The sequence below is a fragment of the Mustela lutreola genome, chromosome X (assembly GCF_030435805.1).
Source record: "Mustela lutreola isolate mMusLut2 chromosome X, mMusLut2.pri, whole genome shotgun sequence".
NCBI classification, from domain to species: domain Eukaryota; kingdom Metazoa; phylum Chordata; class Mammalia; order Carnivora; family Mustelidae; genus Mustela; species Mustela lutreola.
In genome coordinates, this window is record NC_081308.1 from 116,628,896 (window position 1) to 116,650,083 (window position 21,188).

The window sequence follows — 21,188 nt, forward strand, 5'->3', positions numbered from 1 at the left end:
GATAGAGAAGTCTTCAAAATGTCACTATGTTGTAAAAGGGCTACATACTTTAGTGTCTGATCACAAAGAAATGGCTTTTTTTTTTTTTTTTTAATCTTTGGTGAGTTCCCATCAGATTCTGTGATGCCACCTTCTGGATTAAACCAGTGCTAATAAAGCAACCGAGGGCAGGGGGTCTATAAAACTGAAGGTCAGAAGTGTCTTTGAATGCACCCTCGAGTAATTCATCTTTACACTCAATGCTCTCCTGACCCACTGTCAAAAGCTTTCACCTGATTTTCAACAAATTAACCAGTGCCCAGAAAGGAAGTAACTTTACACAGGGAAACAAAGAGAGGATAACTTTTTGGCACTGCCAGTTAACAAACCCCCTGTGGCCCCAACTTGATGCTGACACATGTCAGCTTCAGTGTAAGCTGTCCAAGTGAGCCACAAAAGACTGCAGCTCAGAGCAAGGCAAAGTGTGCATTGCTGGGCAACCTCCTGGCATCGTAGCAGAATTAAAGAGGTTGATTTCCAAAGAGATGCCCAATACTCTCCGAGGATATCTGCTGGCCCTGTGGAAGGAAACAAACACTTAGCTGAAATTATGGCAAAAATCTAAGGGAGTGGGGTCTGGACAGGTAGGAAGAGGAGCTAAGCCAAGCCATAATGTTCTGGACAATATATGGCTTCTGGAAACCATGGCCCAATTATTTCAGCACCTACTGTGTGCTGAGCACTTTCTAAAGATTATCACACTTGATAGCAAGGTGTGATTTCCACCATGCAAATGTAGAAGCTGAGGCTCAAAGAAGAGAGTAAGAAAGAGCCAAGGGTCTTTCAGACTCAGATACTAGAAATTTATTGTGAGTAAAACACAATGAGTGGTCTCAGCAACATCTGCAAAGCAAATGAGGAACATCTGCAAGGCCAAAAAACCAGCTAACAAATATTTAAGAGCAAATATTTAAGGGAGTATGGCTACATATTGGTTGAGTTGTTACCCTGTGCTTCCAGGAGCTGCCAAATAAATGCCCACCCACCCATAGTGGGGGTACACTTGCAGACTGGCAATCTCTAGCACCCACCTGGGGTACAGATCTCATCTTTTCCCCTTTCCTAAATGGAGCTGGATTTAACTGCATTCAGATCCATGATAAAAAGTTACACTTGTACCTGGAACAAAACAAAACAAAACACCTGAGCAGCGCTCCCACAATCTCTAGGTTCCCAAAGCATGTTTTGGATAAGCCCATCCAATCCCTCCTGCATCTACATGGTATTACAAGTCTTCCAAAAGGATAAAAAGACAGATCAAAACTGCAATGTGATAACATCGAGATCAGGTTTGTTTGAAATCTGACATTCTAATAAAGCCAACGTGTCTGTAAGAGTGGCATTCAACAGTAAACAGAGAAACACAAGTAAGGACTGGAAAAGATGCCACTGACCAGTTAAATAAATCAGAGACACAGACTCTCTACCACAGAGTTAATCAGTAGTACCCAGGCAGTGACCCTGCCATTGCTGGAAGTTCCAAATTAGAGACAGGGGAGGGATTTCAACACCATCTTAAATAATGAGACAACAACACCATCTTAAATAATGAGACAACAACACCATCTTAAATAATGAGACAAAAACACCATCTTAAATAATGAGACAACAATACCATCTTAAATAATGAGACAATAAAACCATCTTAAATAATGAGACAACTGACAGAGGAGACAGGTGCTATTCTCCAGCCAACACCTGTAGCCTCACACAGCATAAGGTTGCACTTACCTTATGGCTGGTCTTGACAACTGGGTCTAGGTCCTCTCCTCTCATTACAGGCCTGTAGGCTGACCAGAACTGGATTTCTCCATCACAGATCCTGAAGGAGTTAGTGATTGTACAAATCTACAAAAGACTTACCTGTGGCAGGTCAGCTTAGCACCACTGCAGGAAAATTAGGTAACTTGGAAACTCATAAGATGAGTGGATGGGACAAACTTCCTCTTTCCCTTATCCAGGGGAATTTCTGAAAGTGGTTGGTGGGGCCACAGTACCCAATCATGCAGCCTGTTTGAGGTAGGCCAAAAGAGTGAAAGATAATGTAAGACAGGAACTGCATGAGTCAAACCACAAGATAAGATTGCTGCTTTAGAGGCCTGACTGTCCCCTCAAAATGAACCATGGTTCATCCCACTTTAATCAAACATCATAGGGGAATTATTAAATACTATGTTGAGAGGTATCACCAGTTATTTGCTTTGGGGGGTGTCTCAGAACTCCATTTTTTTCTCTTAACAAGGCAACTGACTCATAAAAAATTGTGGGTACCTTTGGAATGGGTTGTGGTGTTCTCACTTTGTTACCAATTTACTGACACTTATATACCATGCGAGATTATGGGTAACAAATCATTCAGATGGGTTTTGTGTCCTACTTAATAGACCATAAAATGCAAGTTATACAACTGTGTTGTTATATTAGTCTTAGTAATTGGTAACATAGTAAGATCAAAAACTGCTAAAACTAAAAATAAGCTGTTTAATTCAGAACAATTGTATGAAGAATTTCATACATTACATAATGTCACGACCAACTGACATTGAACATAGGTCTCTGAGGAGGAAACACTTGAAAAAATTGGGACATCCAGAAACAGACAGATTGGGGAATCTGCTCCTCATTTGCAAGTATGCCCCTAGGATAATAAAAGCACACTTAAATATTGTTCATTTTACACTTAGATATTGTTTAAGATCTAGGACTCTGTCTCAAAACTCAGGAATGGTGAGACTAGTTAAGTGTCCAGTTCCTGAAATCTGTTTTCCTTTCAGTACCAAAGACAGATAAAGTAAAACCCAAATACCAGCAATGAATCTTTAACATGTCTAAATGTAATCAAGGTACATTTAGAGATCTTCAGTGTTCCACCAATACAAGTCATTATTTCTACATGAGTTAATATATATAATTCAAGTCAATACCAAGAACTGACTTATTAGCAAAAAGGCTAATAAGGCAAACTCAACTATCACCATTATCAAAAGGAAGTAACTGTTTTACTTAACACCTTTAATTCTCCCCTTGAATACACATTAAATGTCACGCATGGAGAAATGAGTATAAATAGGCAACCATTGACTATTTCTTAAGCCAATATGCTAGCAATTGAGGCATTAAGGCACAGTGAGCTCTTTTGGCTAAAGAGGCAGGGACAATATCCTCTGCTATTGGGGTGGGATAGGATGGAAGGAGATTAGCAAGTCCAGTCTAGCCCAGGACCTCAAATAAGGAGGACTGCAGTTGTCCTGGGGCAGACTGGTCAGGACAGAAACTGGCATATTGTCTTTGTTTGTAAATAGAAACTACACAAGTAATTTTTTTCTATGGGAGAACACCTGGGAAGGAGCACATAGACCAACATTTAAAGAAATAACAATATGTCACAAGCACAATTATAGTTCTAAAATAGTATTCAAAAGTATGCAGGATGACCAGCAAGGGTTATTCAATTTAAGAAAACAGAAAGCATCCATTCTGGGGTAAATTTCCTTTAAGTAAATTGAAAACGCTCCACGATTTTCAAAGGAAATGCCCTAAAGACTAAGAACACAACTGAACTAAATAAATTTAATAATAAGCACGTAATTATTGCAAGAAATAAAACCCCAGAAGGACGTAAACAACTTCCAGGGATGGCCAGTGAGAGGCACTTCCGGAAAGTCACTGTCGTAAAATAGCAACCGCTCAGTTAGATGGTCAATATCTGTTATTTTTTTAACATTAAAAACAAAACTTTCTTTATTTTAAGTATAACTATGAAACAAAAGACACAGGACTCAGTTTTTTACACACAGAAACGTTTTAATAGTAAAATAAAAAAAACGTTGGGCTTCCGGTATGCCGGAGGCCAGTAACTGTCGTAAAGCAAGACGCATGTTAATTAGAACCATCTTTTCCTCATTTGTAAATTTAAGATAACGTGAAAAATTTTGACACAAAGCTTATAAGATAGCCTGGACAAACATTCAATAGAATAAAGTGATACCAGACACAATTCTTCTGTAAAACGAGCCCCAAACTCAGTTAACGGCCCGGCATTGAACAGTTAAAAGCATTCACTGTCATAAAACATCAAGGACTTAGCCAACCGATTATCATTACTGCATTGTAACTCAAAAGTACCTCAAAACCTTTATTATTATTCATTAAGATTTTATTTTTAACTAATCTGTATACCTAATGTGGAGTCTGAACTCACAACCCGGAAATCAAGAGTCACAGGCTATAGCCAGTCAGGCACCTCTCAAAACATTTACTTTTCAGAAAATTTATCAATAGGGAACAAGACCAGAATATAACAAAATAAGTTATGTCAAACATGCAATTATATTATAAACTTAAGGCACTCAATTGACTTACATGTTAAATCATTCCCCCGTAAATCGAAATTTACACCCAATCATTTAACATGAGGAGAGCCAGGATCAAAATTCAATTGAATGCATTAAGATGAATATGTAAAATCAAATGCCAAAACAGTGCTCAGTCTTGGCTAACGAGAGCGGCTAGCGGACATACACAGTGTAAAAGTTTCAAGTGTCCGGCGGGACAATTTATTTCCAAAGTGCACACTGAGAATACTTTCATTTGGAGAATATTTGTGAAACACAGCTAAAATAAAAGTTAAACAAATTCAAATACTGCAAAGTTCCGATATCATAGGTTAAAAAAAAAAAAAAACCCACCGCCGTTATATTATAAAATAAAACAAGAAACAGGACCCCTGCAGGCATGATTCCCATCAGGGACTTAAAGCAACAAGGTCTTGCCAAACCGCTATTTTTCTTATTCGAAAACTGTAAACAACACTTTTTTTAAATGGAAAACACACGAAAAGCTTCCGGACCATTTTTGGTTGACTACAATGACATTAAATACATAAATGCATCACATAAAAATACAGCGTTCAATGATAACAATTCCCGTTGGTCAGTGAAATGATCCCCGAGCCGCTCAAGCGGCTGTTTACTCATTTTCACGTTAGAATTATCAGGATTCCTCCACCCCCTTTTAAAGCAACATATGAAAAAGACCACTTCAAATTTTAAACCAATGATATTAAGCAAACAGTCATGTCATTAAATGAAAGACAAAACTGCGCTCAAAGGCAGACATCAGCTGTCCTCATCACAGACATGCCTCTCCGGGCCTTACTTTCTTTTCTTCCAGATCGAAAACAACAGAAATTCTGTCACTAAGACACTTCACGAAAATGGCCAAGGGCAAGATTTAAACAATATCCAACCCAATACCCACTCAACAACACTGTACAATAAAAAGCAAAGTCAGCGGCCTGGCAGCCAACGGCCATCGCGCTGTCCTGGGCCCACGCAGGCTCAGCCAACCGCACCATTTTTTCTTTCTTTCTTTCTTTTTTTTAAGTTGCAAACCAAACAAAACATGAAGCCCGCGAATGGCGGTGGGCTCAGGACCCACCTTTAAACAAACAAGATGATCGGTAAGACTCATCATGTTGTTACATAAAGCTCAACACCGCGCCCGCCCCGGAAGGCCGCTAACGGGCCTTTCCTGGTCATTGATCCAGAATCCCGTGAAACACAACTGTCAAAGCCCATTAGGACACACCATGGGTCCGATTCTCTCGAAATCACATTTAACAAACAGCCAAGTATGAAATAAAGTAAATTAAACTTACATTTTTTGAGATCGTCGAAAAAGTAACCGCCATTTGCCATAATCCCTTAGTGGAACGGTCCACGGAAGCCGCAAGGTACAATCCAAATTTTAAAGGAAACTTGCCCGGTCACGTGGTAGGGCTTCTTTAACCTCCTTTCTATGTATGGTCCCACCCTCAAACGTCATCATTGGAGGGGCTACAATGATTGACAGGCAGACTGTCCACTCTCTTCAGGTCTATGGGGAGAAACTGCCATATTTCCAGGTCCTGCTAAATTACTAAAATCTTTGCTCATATTGCTGTCTTTCTACACCTATGTCCTTCCCTCAATGCCCAACTCCCCCAGTTAGTCCTTTACACATGCCTTTTCCTTTGGTTCTAGTCATCTCAGACTTTGGAAATCTTGCTAACAGAGTTCATCCCCGTCCAGCTCAGTTGCATCCTCCTCCAGGAAGCCTTCCATGCTTTACCCTTTCCGTCCCTAGAGATCAATGTCAGTTCTTTCTGGCTATTATATATGCACATGAGGAAAGATCAGAGCAGAGAAGCAGGGGAATCATGTAGACTATGGGATCAGACACTACTGGGTTGGGCACAGTGTGAAGGACCCAAGGTTTGCACCTGGAAATTTGGTGAAGTCAGTTAAGGCTGCAGAAATCTGGGGAAAGTCCAGGGAAAACTGACAAAAAGATACCTCGCAGGAGCCTCCCAGGATTCATCCCAGCCATAAATTCAAACAACTTCCAACCACCCTTTTCAGGATTTTCATATCCTTTGCACCCTTTCTCTCTGTAGAAATCTTGCCATCTCTTTGAGGCCAAGGCATACATAACTCAATTCCCCGATTCCTTCTTTGATTTCATGTTCCCTCCTCAAATCCCAAGAAAAGCTATTTCTTTTGTTGCCGTAGGATGAAACTTCATATCTCTGGTGTGAAGGTCACTAAGTTTCACAATTATTCAAGGTGACACTGGAGGTCCACTTCCTTTCAGGAGGCCATCTGCTGAGTAATTCTTGTAGTTGCTCTTGTACAAGCTGGGAGGTGCAACTCCCCTGGGGTTGATGACCTTGAATGTTCAACTCCCTTCACTCTATCGTGGCAGGTGGACCCCATAACCACTGGGTCACATTAGTCAGACTTCACACTCACAGTGCACACTGCTCCCGGGAAGGATGCTCTCTTGCTAGCACTATCCTTTCCCTATTCTCCAGGGTCTGGGAGGAGTTGTGAGGCTTTATTTTGTGAACAATGTTATGTGATAGTGTATGATGTTTCCCTACTCACCATGATGATTAATTTCCTGGGTCAACTTGACCGGTCATGAGATGCCCAGATTCTAGGTTATTTCTGGCTGGATCTGTGAGGGTGTTTCTGAATGAGAGAGATTTGCATTTGAACTGGTGACTCAGGAAAGTAGATGACCTTTCTCAATGTGGGGTGTGCATTATCCAATCCACTGAAGGTCTAAATATAACACAAGGCAGAGGAAGGAAGGATTGTCCCCTTTTCTCCTGCTTCACCACTTGAGGTAGAACATCTCATCTCATTTTCTCCTGCCCTTAGGCTGGGAATCATATCATGCTTCCCCCAGTTCTTAGGCCTTCAAACTCAGACTGAATTATACCACTGGCTTTTCTGGAGTTCTAACTTGCAGATAGATCATGGGACTTCTCAGCCTCCATAAATGTGTGAACCAAATTCCTCCTAATATAATTTCTGTATATTTATCTATCTAAATCTAGATGTAGATATATACCTCCTGTTCATTCTGTGTGTCTGGATAACACTGACTAACATACCTGGAGTATTGCAGTGGCTCCAACTGTTAGAGATGGCTTCATAGGCCGCAAATAGAACTCTGGAGAAACAGCAAAACCAAATAAAGTAAAATTAGTTCCAAACTGTGGGTAAGGAAAGGAAGACAGCAGAAACAGACAGCCTGCCTGATAGTGGGCCAGCACCAAGGACATTGCCATTGGCCCAGATGGGTGTCTTTTCCACTAGAGCCTGGTGGCTCATTTACAAACTCAGAGTAGGCTTGGGGTTGAACTCTTCCAGAGTTGGGGTTGGGGGGTAAGAATTTCACAAAGATATAGAGGGCAGGAGAGTTGTTGTAGGCTTTGTCCAGCAACCAGCAGAGGGATGGATTTGGGATGTTAATCCACAGGGGGAGAGAAGAGAAGCAAGACTGGAGCTGTTGATGTGAATTTGGTCCAGGAGCTGCAACCTTTTTGACACCTGTCACTAAGGTTTGTCCCTCTGACGGTTCTGTGGATGGTCACATGTTGGACCCTTTCAATGCCTGGTATGTGATGAGCAATACCACACAGTTCATCTCTCAGATCTTGTATGCCTCCTTCATCGTTGTGTCACTAATCTTTCTTGTCCCATTTATACTTTATCCCAGGCCAATGCCCTGGATTTCTATGTGTCCGAGAGGCACTACCAATCACTACTTATCCACTGGGTATTATGGCTAGTGGTCACGTTGCTGGGCTGGACCTTTGCTGCTTGGATTCATATACTAGCACTTCCTCCTATCAGCTGGATAACTTTCAATGTTTTTTTTAAATTAACATATAATGTATTATTTGTTTCAGGGGTACAGGTGTGTGGACTCTCAATGATTTTTTTCATCTGTTAAATGAATGTGCCAATAAGTATCATCTCATTGGGCTGTTGTAATATTCATTGGGTTAATGCCAGGCCCTTTCTTGGTGTCTGGAGCCTTCCCATACCAACACAGCTCATATAAATCTGCATTTTTCTAATACCATTCTAAGCGCATAATCCAGTTCTCCCATTGTTTGTTCCACAACTTTATCACTTTCATCTGTGGTAATTTCTCCATGCTAATTAATAAATCACGTAGTCCTAATTTTTCATTTGTCTATGTCTCATATCTCCTTTCTACATGTATCACCAGTTTCCCATATATACTATAGCTCAGTATAGAGCATGGTATATATGGGGATTCAAGAGGTACACATATAGGTACCGAAATAGAACCTTTCACTGGGACATCTCCAGAAATACTCCCTCTTGTGGACCACCCAAACTCTCTCGTCCAATGACTGATTTGGCCAGGAGGCACAGTGGGAGTGGAACTCTGACAGAGGAGTTGGCAAAGGGCTCTGGAAAATTTGGTTGGCTACCATGGGCCAGTCTGCCAGGAGAGTACCCCAGGCTGAAATGCGCACCGATGAGAGTTGATGGGGCCTATGAGAGAATGGAGGCAGTTTAAAGGACAAGGGATAATTCCAGGAAATGATGAAGCCATTTACTTACCTTGTGAGGATTGGGTGGGTTGTGAGCACCAGCCTGTGCAGTACCTGTCTCTGTGGTACAGAAAGACAAGGCTACCCCCAAGCCCAGAGCACCCCCCCCCAACACACACACTCTGATATAATTGCGATATATACATATATATCAGGACCTCATAGAAATGCACAACTCAATGACTTATCCCAAAGGGGAAAAAAAAAAAAAGAAAACTTGGAACTATCATCCACTAGAAGAAATACAACTGGACAACCACCTTGAAACCCCACACCCGGTCCCTTTTAATCAAAATATTCTTCCTCCCTCTCAAAGGTCACCATTATCCTGACTTTCATAATAATCTCTGCCCTTTCTTTTTAGTTTCACTGACAAAGCTTGCATCTGTAAATACTAAACTTTGCCAGTTTAACAAAATTAAACAGCCCACCCCCCCATTTTTGGATATATGACTCATAGGAAAGTGTTCAAATGAAAATGGGAAGAACCTTCCACTCATGTCAATAAAGAAAACATTTCCATCACCCCAAAAGCGCCCCCCCCGTGCTTTTTTCCATTTTCATTTCAATCCCTCTTCCCACCTTCAAAGTATATACATTCTTCACTCATTGTTAGTGGTGTTCTGTGCATCTCCATTAGACCCTATTTGCTATGAAAAATATTTAATTTCCTTACTGATTCTTTTTCTGCTTGTTCTATCAGTTGCTGAGAAAACTGTATTAAATATCTTGTACCATGACAGTGGGTAGAAGATCCTCTATTTCTCCTAAAGGATCTCTCCAATTGCCATTATATATTTTTAATTTGTTAAGAGGTGCATAAAACAATAGCTGTTACATATTCCTAGTGAATTGAACCTCTTACTATTATCATACATATTTTTTTAAAGATTTATTCATTTATTTGAGGGAGAGAGAACACAAATGGGAGGGTGGGGCAAAGGAAGAGGGAGAAGCAGACTGACTCCCTGCTGAGCAGGGAGCCCAGGAGCCCAGGGGTGCCAGGCTCAATCCCAGGACCCCGGGATCAGGACCTGACCTGGCTGAAGGCAGATGCTTAACCCACAGGCACCCCAATCTTTCTGCATTTTAAACCCCATAAGGCAATATTCTCTGAGACTGGCCCATATATCTTTCCAATCCATCACTTTTCACTTATTTTAAACTGTTTCTTCGGCCTGAGGAATATTTGTTAGTATTTACTTGAAGTACTATTCTGCTGGTGACAAATTCTCTCAGGTTTTTCTCTTTTTAGTGTGTACAAAAATGTCTTTTTTCATCTTTGTTCTTGAAATATATTGCAGCAGGGCGAGGAGGTTTCCACTGGGAATTACTCTCTTTCAGAACATTGAAGATGATATTCTATTTTCTATCAGTTTCTATTTTTTACTGTTGAGAAGTCAGCTCTCGAACTAACTACTGCTACTATGGTGGTAATTTGCTTTTCTCTTCTGATAGTTTAAGAATTTTTCTATTTGCCTTTGGTTTTCAATAGCTTTTCTAAAATGGGATTACGTGTAGGTTTCTTTCATTTTTCTCTGTGAGCTGTTTGTTCTCAACTAATATCTGCTCAAATATTGCTTTGCCTCATTTTCTTTCCTGTCCTTCTGAAACTCCTATTAAGCGTCATCTTTTCTTTTCATACAATCATCTATGTGTCTTGTGTCACCTGTATTTTTCCTCTGTTTTTCTTTTTGTGTTTCATTCTGGATATTTTCTTATGATACATTCTTTGGTCCACTATTGACCTCGTAAGCTGAGTCTGACCTGGGCTTACACACAGCCGTTGAAGGAGGGACTCCCTGTCATGGACTCCTTCGTCAGTGCCTGCCACCCTGAAAAGTCAAAGCACAGAGGGTAGCTGAGCCTCATTCCATGTGGAAGCTGGGAGATAGGAAAGGATTCTGATCCTGGATATCTGGGGTTGGTTCTCAAGGCTTTCTGCCAGAGGATGATGACACAGCCATGAGGCAGGGAGGCTGAAGTCTGAAGACGGCAATCCAGGTACAGAAGGCTCTCATGAAGGAAGCAGTCTCACAGTGCAAACGTGTGGCTATGGCAGACCAGTTGAAAGTCCCAACCTAGAGCATTTGACACTATTTCCCCTGTTACAGCTCCCTGAAAAAGTCTCATTCTAGGACATTGTTTATTTAACCTGACTGGGAGGTAGCTGTGAGAAAGCCCTATCATCAGGGCATTTACTGAAAACAAAACAAAACAAAACAAAAACAAAACAAAAATCGAGATCAGAGACAATTGTTTAACACCAAGATCATCTGAGGTTGCCCACTTCTTGTATTTTAGTCAGGAAAAAAGATAATAAAAACCAACTAATAAATAATGATATATTTGTGAATATTTCTTGAAACAAGTCATCCCTCACTACCCTTGAATTTCAAAAATTTCCACCCTCATTTTGGTTGTTTATTCTTCCATATGAAAGTTAAAATCAGCTTGTCTAATTAAAAATGTCCTCTTTGTGTTTCTGGTAAGATTATATTGGGGGGGAAATAGTGCACATCATTGGATTAGAAGTCATATTGGCACATAGCCTGACCCAATCACTGGTCATGTGTTGAAAGTATAATTTAAATTAGGGAAATTTAATGTCTTTATGACATCAAGTTATCCTATCCCAGATCTGGAGGTATCATTCCACTTGTTAGAATATTCTTTTATCTTCATCTTTAACCATTAAGACATTTCTTCCTGCATTTTTATACAATTAAAATACATATTCCTGGCACTGTTTCCTTTGAATTGTTATTCTGAATAGGGTCTTTAATGTCACTATACATTTCATCTGATTATTTTCTGTATATATGAAAGCTGGAGATACATTTATATTAATTTGTACTCAGCCACAAATTGAATTCAGATATAACATACCATGGCTAATTTCCCCTTCCCTTTCCATTTTATGAAAGTCAGTTCTAGCTTAATGTAGGGATTAAACTCCCCACTGCAAGATCTAGAGTTGCATGCTCTAGTGACTGAGCCATCAGGTGACCCTCCCTTCCAATTTGATAAATCTTATTCTTTTCCTTTTTTCTTAATGTATGAACATGTATAAAGTCATGTTTAAAGCATCCAACAACTCATATTTGTCTTCCAGTTTCGATATTGATTATTTTCTTTTGGTCTCTTAATATAGCATATTAACAGTCTTCCTAACTTCCAACTATTTTACATTTCCAAGTCATTATACATCATTCTTAAATCCGCTTCTGCATTACGATGGTAACATTCAGGGTTTTCTCATTAATGTTGCAGGGAACATCTGATGCCTGGGTGCCAATAACCTTTGGCAAAGAGATGCATGAATAAGCAGGTAAATGGGTTCACAGAAACTCATGCAAAGGGCGTACAGAGCCAAAGGGTCCTCTAAGGCATTGGGAGAGGCTAGTGGCCAGCAGAGACCAAGTACACCAGACAAACGCCTCAAAACTTAAACACTTGGCCTTCCCTTCTCCACATGCACCCGGCTCCGCCCTCACCAGAGAGGACCCGGTGTCCTGGGCTCCTCCCCTAGCCCCGCCCCTCACAGGCCGCCAGCCGCCCCAACCGTGGGAACCACCCTTGCATTCTGACCCCGCCTCCTCCAGCGGCCGTTGGGTCCCACGGTCCCGCGTTCGCTCCCTTCCGAGCCCACTGCCCCCGCGATCGCGCCTGCGCTCTAGCGACCACTCGTACCAGTGGGCGGAGCCCATAGAGGCCACGCCCCCGGTTCCGGGCCCGCCTCCGAGCACACGCACTTCCCACTACGGCTCCCCGCCCACCGCGGCCAGCCCCGCCCAGCAGTGCCCAGCCAGCGCGAGCGCGGCGCGATGGACGGCAGGGTGCAGCTGATCAAGGCCCTCCTGGCCCTGCCCCTGCGGCCCCAGACCCGGCGGTGGAGGAACCCGATTCCCTTCCCCGAGACGTTTGACGGCGACACCGACCGGCTGCCGGAGTTCATCGTGCAGACGGGCGCCTACATGTTGGTGGACGAGACCCTGTTCTCCAGCGACGCCCTGAAGGTGACGTTCCTCATCACCCGCCTGACCGGGCCGGCCCTGCAGTGGGTGATCCCCTACATCAGGAAGGAGAGCCCCCTCCTCAATGATTACCGGGGCTTCCTGGCCGAGATGAAGCGGGTGTTTGGCTGGGTGGAGGACGAGGACTTCTAGGCCGGGAGCCCCTCGGGCCTGGGGGCGGGTGCTCGGGGGAGGGTCCGCCGCGCCCGCCGCCGCCGCCGCCGCGGCAGCCCAGATGGCCGCGGGCGTCGCCCCGCCGCGCCTCCCGACCCCCACCTTCGCCGCGCTCGAGTGGCCGCGCTCTCCCCCGCGCTGCTGTCCCCTCCCGCGTAGTGCTTGCCTTTGTTCCAGGAATAGCGCTCCAGGTCCCCGCCGCTGCCTCTGGGCCTGCCTCCGGAGCGCGCCGCCGCCCTGTGCGGCCAGCCGGGCCCCTCCCGTGCGCACTTGGACTGGGGCCCGCGCTCCAGCTGCGGGCCAGGCTCCCGTTACACACCCGCCAGACCACCCACCGCCCGGCCGCCGCGGGCCGCCTCCGCCAGACTGACCGCCAGGCCTGCAGCGCGCCGCCGGGACACCCGCACTGCCACCGCCGTCCACCGCGGTCCACCGCGCGCCCTCGACGGCCTGGGGCCCCAGCGATGTGGGCTCAGCCAAGAAGTGTCTGAACCGGCCGCGGCCCCTGGACAGTGACTCCAGCAGCTCGCCACCCACCGCGTCCCCCGCCCCCGAGGGGCGGGCCGGCCTCTCACCTGCGGCGGGACCCGTCGCCCCCTCCTCCCAGAGACCTCTTCTGCTCCTGCCAGATGGCGGCCAGGTCCCAGGGGTGCCTGGCAGCCAGATCCAGCCGCTCGTTTTCTTTCTCCCGTGGACCTGTTCGTTTTGCCCAGAACCCAGTTCTCTTCTCAGTTCGCAGCTGTCTCTCTGAGGTGTGCCTTTTGTTCCACACAGTAGTTAAGCCCTGCACTCTGCCCAGCTCTTCTACACTACCTGGACAAACGTCTTTTCCTTCTTTTCAATAAATGTCAGACGCTATTAAAAAGAAACTGAGTCTCGGTGAATGGGGCACCCCTGCCTCCCCGGGCTGGTGCGCGGGGTCCGTGGGTGTCGTTGAGCAGGCGTGTCCCCTGCCGCTCTGTGGCTGAGGTGGACTCTGACGTGGTGAAACACAGCAGGGGGTCGTGTGGTGGTCCTGGGGACGCACACCCCATCCGCCGTCTTTCGGGCCCACGTGCTGACCCTTCCAATCCAGTCAGCCCCATGCCCCTCAAGAAGTGGACCTCCATCTGAGTTTGGCCAAGGGGTTATCAGGAAAAGGCAGCTGGGAGGCTTCTGGAAAACATTTCCTCCTTTCCAAAAAGCCGCTTGAAGGTGCAACACCTTTCTGTGACAAATCAGGAATCCCACACATATGTTGCTGAACACCCGTCAAATTTTATTTAATGTATTATTCAGGGACTCAGCAGAATGACAGGTTCTTTAGAAAAAGCATTTACATTTATAAAGCCTTGATTGTGTGAGTAGAGGAGAAGGGAATGCGGAAGTGTGATTGTTAATTTAGCACAAACCTGGTTGATGAAATTACAAATTTCTCTGAAAGACAGAAATGGAAAAATGTTACTTCTTACTCTTCCTCTGCCTGCTAACCTCCGAAATCTACAGTGCTGAGAAAAGCCTTGGCTAGCTCATCTACAGCTGGAAAAGTTAAGTATCCGATTAAAGTAAAAAAAAAAAAGGTGAGCTTACAAGGCAGCACTCAATCAACTCTGCCTCGTTTCTAATTCAGGAATCTCACAATTCTGATTTACAACCCAAAAATGTTTCATTTCACAAAGAAAAATTTCAAGTGTGGTTGTGTTTATTTGCCTGGGTGGCCGTAGCAAAGGACCATAAACAGGGGGGTTAACCAGCAATTAACTGATTTTCTCAGGGTTCTGGAGGCTAGAAGTTGAAAATCAAGGTATGAGCAAAGTCTGCTCCGTTTGAGGCCTGTGAGGATGGGCCCTCGAGGCCTCTCTCCTCGCCTGGTATTTGGCTGCCCTCTCCCTCAGTCTCTTCACGTTATTTTCCCTCTATGTGTATCTGTCTCTTTGTTTAAATTTCCCCTTTTTTATAAGGAAACCAGTCCTGCTGGATTAGTGCTGCTCTAATGAACTTTGTAATTTGGGTACCTTCTAAAGACCCTATTTCCACATAAGGTCATGTTCTAAGGTACTGTGGGTTTTGGGGGAGACACAATTTATCCAATAACTCCTCCCATGCTCATATCAGTGTCTTCAAGAGAAAAATTCCCTGGTCTCTGCTGTCCACGTGACTCCCTTTATTCCAGACCCTGTATGTCATTTCACTCTGAAAGGAGTAGAAGATGTGAGGCATTTCACCAGCTTCTAAATAGAGACAGGGAGGGAGAGGGAGAATTTTTACCTTTAACCTCTGTATTGGCCTCTTGAGCATGTACACATTTTTTTTTTTTCCTGTTGGGCGGGCTTCCACAGCTCTTCAGAAAACATTCTGTAGAAGCCGGCATACTTGGCCATCCTCTCCTCCCCATCAGAACCGCCCCCCCAGTGAAATGAGTCAGACAGAGAAAGATCAGTACGGTATTGGATGATTTCACTTGAATGTGGAGTCTCAGCTAAAACAGATGAGCAAACAAAACAGAAACAGATTCATAAATACAGAGAACCAACTGATTTGTTTGCCAAAGGAGGGATGAAATAGGTAAAGGGGCTTAAGAGGCACAATCTTTCAATTAGAAAATAAATAAGTGGGGCGCCTGGGTGGCTCAGTAGGTTAAAGCCTCTGCCTTCAGCTCAGGTCATGATCTCAGGGTCCTGGGATTGAGACCCTCATCTTCCCCCCCCCCTGCCTGGCTCTCAGCTTACTTGTGATCTCTGTCAAATAAATAAATAAAATCTTTTTAAAAATTTAGAAAATAAGTAACTCATAGGGATATAATAATGTACAGCATACAGAATATAGTCAATGATGTTGTAACAACGTGGAATGGTAACAGATAGTGACTAGACTTATTGGGGTCACCATTTCATAATGTATATAAATATTTAATCACTATGTGGTACATTTAAAACTATTACAGTAGTGTATATCAGTTATTCTTCAGTTAAAGAATTGTCTCCTAATTAGTAGATCTGTATATTTGTCTGAGCACTTGCATAATTTTGGACTTATGAATTGTCCTAATAATTTCTTATACATCCCAAAATCTCTATATGACATTATAATGTACAGACACAAGAGAGTGCTAGCAACAGAATTCACGTTTTTACAGCAACGTGTTTGAAAAAGATTAGTATATTGCTGGTGAATTACATTGGTGCATTCAGCCTCTCTCATCTTTAGCACATTATATATCTTAGTTGGTTAACACATGCTACAATGCCTGATATTGGTATAATGCTTTCACAATTCATTTGCCAATCTTCTCTACAAGACCTTGATTAATTGACTTTTCCACTCATTTGTAGGTCAGTCACTTATCATTATTAAGTACTTCATGTGTCCCAGGCACCTTACTATGAACTATGGATACATTGCTGCAAAAGGACCGTCCAAGTTTTCCAGGAATTTAGAATCCAGTTGGATGTAGTGGAAAAGCATGTCTATGGCGTTTCAGTTTGGGATTTGGTTAAGAAGGGCTTCAGTCCATGCTCAATCACACTAGCCGTATGACACTGGACAAATTTCATTACCTCCTTAAGCCATTGTTTTTTCCTATGAAAAGTAGGTGAAACAAAATTTATATATTGGGTTCCTTATGAGAATTCAGTGAGATAATAGATATAGATATCTGAGCACTCAATAAATGCGACTTGCTATAACCATGATAACAACAATCATTTGTATTATGTTTTTTTAGGGTATGATAATGACTTAGTGCTTGTATATGGCACAGTGGGACTATAAGATAAAGAACATTATTTTAGGGGCACCTGGGTGGCTCAGTGGGTTAAGCCTCTGCCTTCGGCTCAGGTCATGATCCCAGGGTCCTGGGATCCAGCCCCACATCGGGCTTTCTGCTCTGCAGGGAGCCTGCTTCCTCCTCTCTCTCTGCCTGCCTCTCTGCCTACTTGTGATCTCTGTCAGATAAATAAAGAAAAAATCTTAAAAAAAAGAACATTATTTTAAAAGATTTATTTATTTTAGAGAGAGAGAACGTGCAAGTGGGGGGAGGGACAGAGGGAGAGGGAAAGAGAGAGAATCCTCAAATAGATTCCCCATAAGTGTGGAGTCTGTGAGAGGGCTCAATCCCACAACCCCGAGATCATGACCTGAACCAAAAGCAAGAGTTGGATGCTTAACTGACTGAGCTATCCAGGCACCACCGATAAAAACCATTTAAATCTGCTCCAGTTGAGGCAGGGACCATCTCCATGGAGAAAGTAGTACATTCATTGAGACTTGACTCGAATCTAAGAGGACCACCCGTCTCTGAGGCTCTGAAGAATGAGACAGTGTGGTTAATATATAAAAGCCAGGAAAACTCTTGTATGCCACGCAAAGGCATATATCAATTACCGTGTAATCACTGGGGAACAATGGAAAGCTATTGACTAGAGCACTGATGGGATTATATGTGTGTTTTAATGTTCATCCTGGGGCTGACCTTGCACGTAGGTTGTAGAAGGGTGGAACATGGGTCAAGTCCAGCAAAGAGTGTTTTGTGGGTGAAAGCTATTGAGGGCTTCAAGACAAAGAGGATGGAAAGATAAAGGTGATATTGAGATTCATTAGAACTCAAGAATTCGTTGGGAAGTGGAAGTTGGGGAAAAGAGGAATCCGGGATGGGCTGAAGTCTCTGGCTTAGGAATCGGACCATTCTTGGATCTGACATGGGCCAGACTCTAGCTTCTTTATTCCTTTGCCTGGGGTATTTTGTATTCTTTGTTTTCCCCTGATTTTTTAAAAGGATTTTATTTATTTACTTGAGAGAGAGCACAAGCAGAGGGGAGGGGCAGAGGGAGAGGAAGAATCAGACTCCCCGATGAGGAGGGAGCCTGAGGCAGGGCTTGACACAGGACTCGATCAGAGGACCCTGAGATCATGACCTGAGTCAGGTAGATGCTTAACCGACTGAGCCACCCAGGTGCCCCTGCTTTCCCATAATTTTCACCAGGCTAATAAGACTATTTCCTACTTGTTGGATCTGTTTATTTCATTCAGTTCTTCCTGAACCACCAACTCTATTTTAGTGGCTCCTCTCATGGGCATCTCATAGGTCCTCAAACTTGCATATGGCACCATATTGAAATAGGACAAATCTCATTAAATTGTGGATATTCAATCCATTTTGTGGCAGGGTTAAAAATCAACTTTATGGGTTTCTGTGTGGCTCAGTGGGTTAAAAACTCTGCCTTTGGCTCAGGTCATGATCTCAGGGTCCTGGGATCAAGCCCCACATTGGGCTCTCTACTCAGTAAGGAGTCTTCTTCCTCCTCCCCCTCTGCCTGCCTTTCTGCCTACTTGTGATCTCTCTCTCTCTGTGTCAAATAAATAAATAAAAATTTTAAAATATCAACTTTAGGGGCACCCAGTTGGCTCAGTGGGTTAAGTGTCTGACTCTTGAGCTCAGCTCAGGTCTTAATCTCACGGTTGTGCCTTCAAGCCTCGAGTTGGGCTCCATGCTGGATGTGGAGCCTACCTAAAAATAAAATAAAAATAAAAATCAACTTTAAATTGAATTGTAATTTACATACAGTAAAACCACTCCTTTAAAGTTTAGGTTTCAGGGATGCCTGGGTGGCTCAGATGGTTAAGCATCTGTCTTCCGCTCAGGTCAGGATCCCAGGAGGCATCAAGCCAGAGTGTGGCCCCCTGCTCAGTGGGGAGCCTGCTTTTCCCTGTGCTCCCTGCTCCTGCTCTCTGTCTCTCTCTCTCTCTGTCTCTCTCTCTCTCAAATGAATAACTAAAAATCTTTAAAAAGATAAATGCAACTTTACAGTGTGTGCTATTTTATGTACAGCTTCTGTAGGGGCCAAGGGCAGACCACCCACAATGTATGATGTCATACTGATTATTTTAAACTGAAGCTGCTGGGGAAGCAGCCAGTGCAAAGACACTCAGACCCTCCTCCGTTCCCCCCCCCCGCCCCCGCAAAATCAGGAAATCAGTCTCTCATATGAAAGTTACCCTTCCTGTACTAAGAAGTAAAAGGACATCCTTATCACCAGAGATAGGAAATTTACAGCCGAGAAGACTGCAGAAACAAACCCTGTTGCTTTTTTATCTCCTGCCTTAGCCCAACTTTCCAACTTAAAACTCCCAAGCGTCCATTTCCATCACCCTGATAATTCCTCACAGATCTTTTGTCAGTTTGTAAAAACTGCCTGTGTTGGTCATTTCTTTAGGTCTCATTTTTCATGTGTGCGTTAGACAATTTGGGTTATTTTCTCCTGTTACTCTGTCCCATTTAAAAATAATTCTTGGGAACACCTGAGTAGCTGAGTCAGTTAAGCATCCGACTTGATTTCAGCTCAGGTCATGATGTCGGGGAAGTGAGATGGAGCCCCAAGTCAAGGTCCACACCTGCTTAAGATCCTCTCTCCCCCTCTGCACTCCCCCCACCCCTGCTTGAAAATATAAATTTAAATCTTTTAGTCCAGCTGGACGTTTATGAGAGGTAGAGGGAGTATATTTCCTTCCCTATACTTCTCTCACCTCAGTGTAATGTTTTTAAATTCATCTGTGTTAGAGCACGAGTCAGTAGTTCATTCCTATTGTTGCTAGGCGGTATTTCATTCAACACATGGATGTACCATATTTGTCTTCTTGATTAATCTGTTTGATGAAAATGTGGGTAGTTTCAACTTTGAGGCACTATAAATAAAGCTACTATGAAAATAATTATGCAAGTCTTTATTTGAGCATATGTTTTCATTTCTAGGGCAAATACCCAGAAGTTGAATTTCTAAATTATATGGTTGGCATATATTTAACTTTGTAAGAAAGTGCCAAACTGTTTCCTTAGGTGGTTTTACAATTACACGGTCCTGCCAGCAATATATGAAAGGTCCATTTCCTCCACATACACACCCACACTTGGTATTGACATTATTTTAATGTACTTTTAATTATTTTTAATTTTTTAAAAGATTTGATTTATTTGAGAGAGAGAGAGAGAGAGAATGAGAAGGGAGAAAGTCAGAGGAAGAAGCGGACTCCCCATGGAGCTGGGAGTCCAATGTGGGACTCGATCCCAGGACTCCGGGATTATGACCTGAGCCGAGGCAGTTGCTTAACCAACAGAGCCATCCAGGCGGCCCCTATTCTTAATTTTTTTTTAAAAAGAGAAAGAAAGAGAGCGAGTGGGGGGTAGAGGCAGAGGGTGAAGGATAAGGAGAGAAGCAGACTCCCTACCAAGGGTGGAGCCTTTCCTGGGGCTTGATCTCACCAAGCTGAGATCATAACCTGAGCTGAAGGCAGACGCTTAACCAATGGAGCCACCCAGGCACCCCAGTAGTTCTTTATATATAGTATGTAACACCCCTTTGCCAGGTTGATTGATTGATTGATTAGGTACATGTATTTTATTTTTTAAAAAAGATTTTATTTATTTATTTATTTGAGAGAGAGAGCACAAGCAGGGGAAGAGGCAGAGGGAGAGGGACAAGCAGACTCCCCACTGAGTGGGGAGCCCAATGTGGGGCTCGATCCCAGGACCTGTAGATCATGACCTGAGAGCCAAACGCAGACACTTAGCCATCTAAGCCACCCAGGCACCCCAGATACATGTATTTTAAATACTTTCTCTAGGCCTGTACCTTGCTCTTCCATTTTCTGAAAGCTATGTCTGGAAATGCAAAGTTTTTTATTGTTTATATGAAATCCAATTCATAATTTTTGACTTTCATGATTTGAGATCCTCTGAAAAGCAGATGCCAAGATAGAATTAGACATTCAAGAGAATTACTGGGAGAAACAACCTGTGGAGGATAAAGAAATAGTGGAGATGAAAGGCCAGGAAATCTCTGTATTCTACGCCTGAAACTAATAGAACACTGTATGTTAGCTAGCTGGAATGAAAATAAAAACTTAAACAAGAACAAACAATCCAGGTTTCAAAATAGTATAGCTTCACCCCATAGGATTTAATTATTTTGGATGAAGTTAATAAATTTAAGAAGCAATTATTTTTACTAATGGATCTTCTGTATTTGAGAATAAAAAAGGAGTGTAAAGGGGGGGGGGGAAGAAGA

At 43.3% G+C, this 21,188-nt stretch overlaps 1 long non-coding RNA gene across 1 annotated transcript; it reads right to left on the reverse strand.

The window, feature by feature from the left end:
- Positions 1 to 328: 328 nt before the first annotated feature.
- On the reverse strand, positions 329 to 7,535 carry LOC131821687 (uncharacterized). Its single transcript, XR_009349964.1, has 4 exons — positions 5,699 to 7,535; positions 1,903 to 2,049; positions 1,071 to 1,158; positions 329 to 557 (listed from the first exon to the last, which is right to left on the reverse strand). It is a non-coding gene; the product is annotated as an uncharacterized LOC131821687 (long non-coding RNA).
- Positions 7,536 to 21,188: the final 13,653 nt, after the last annotated feature.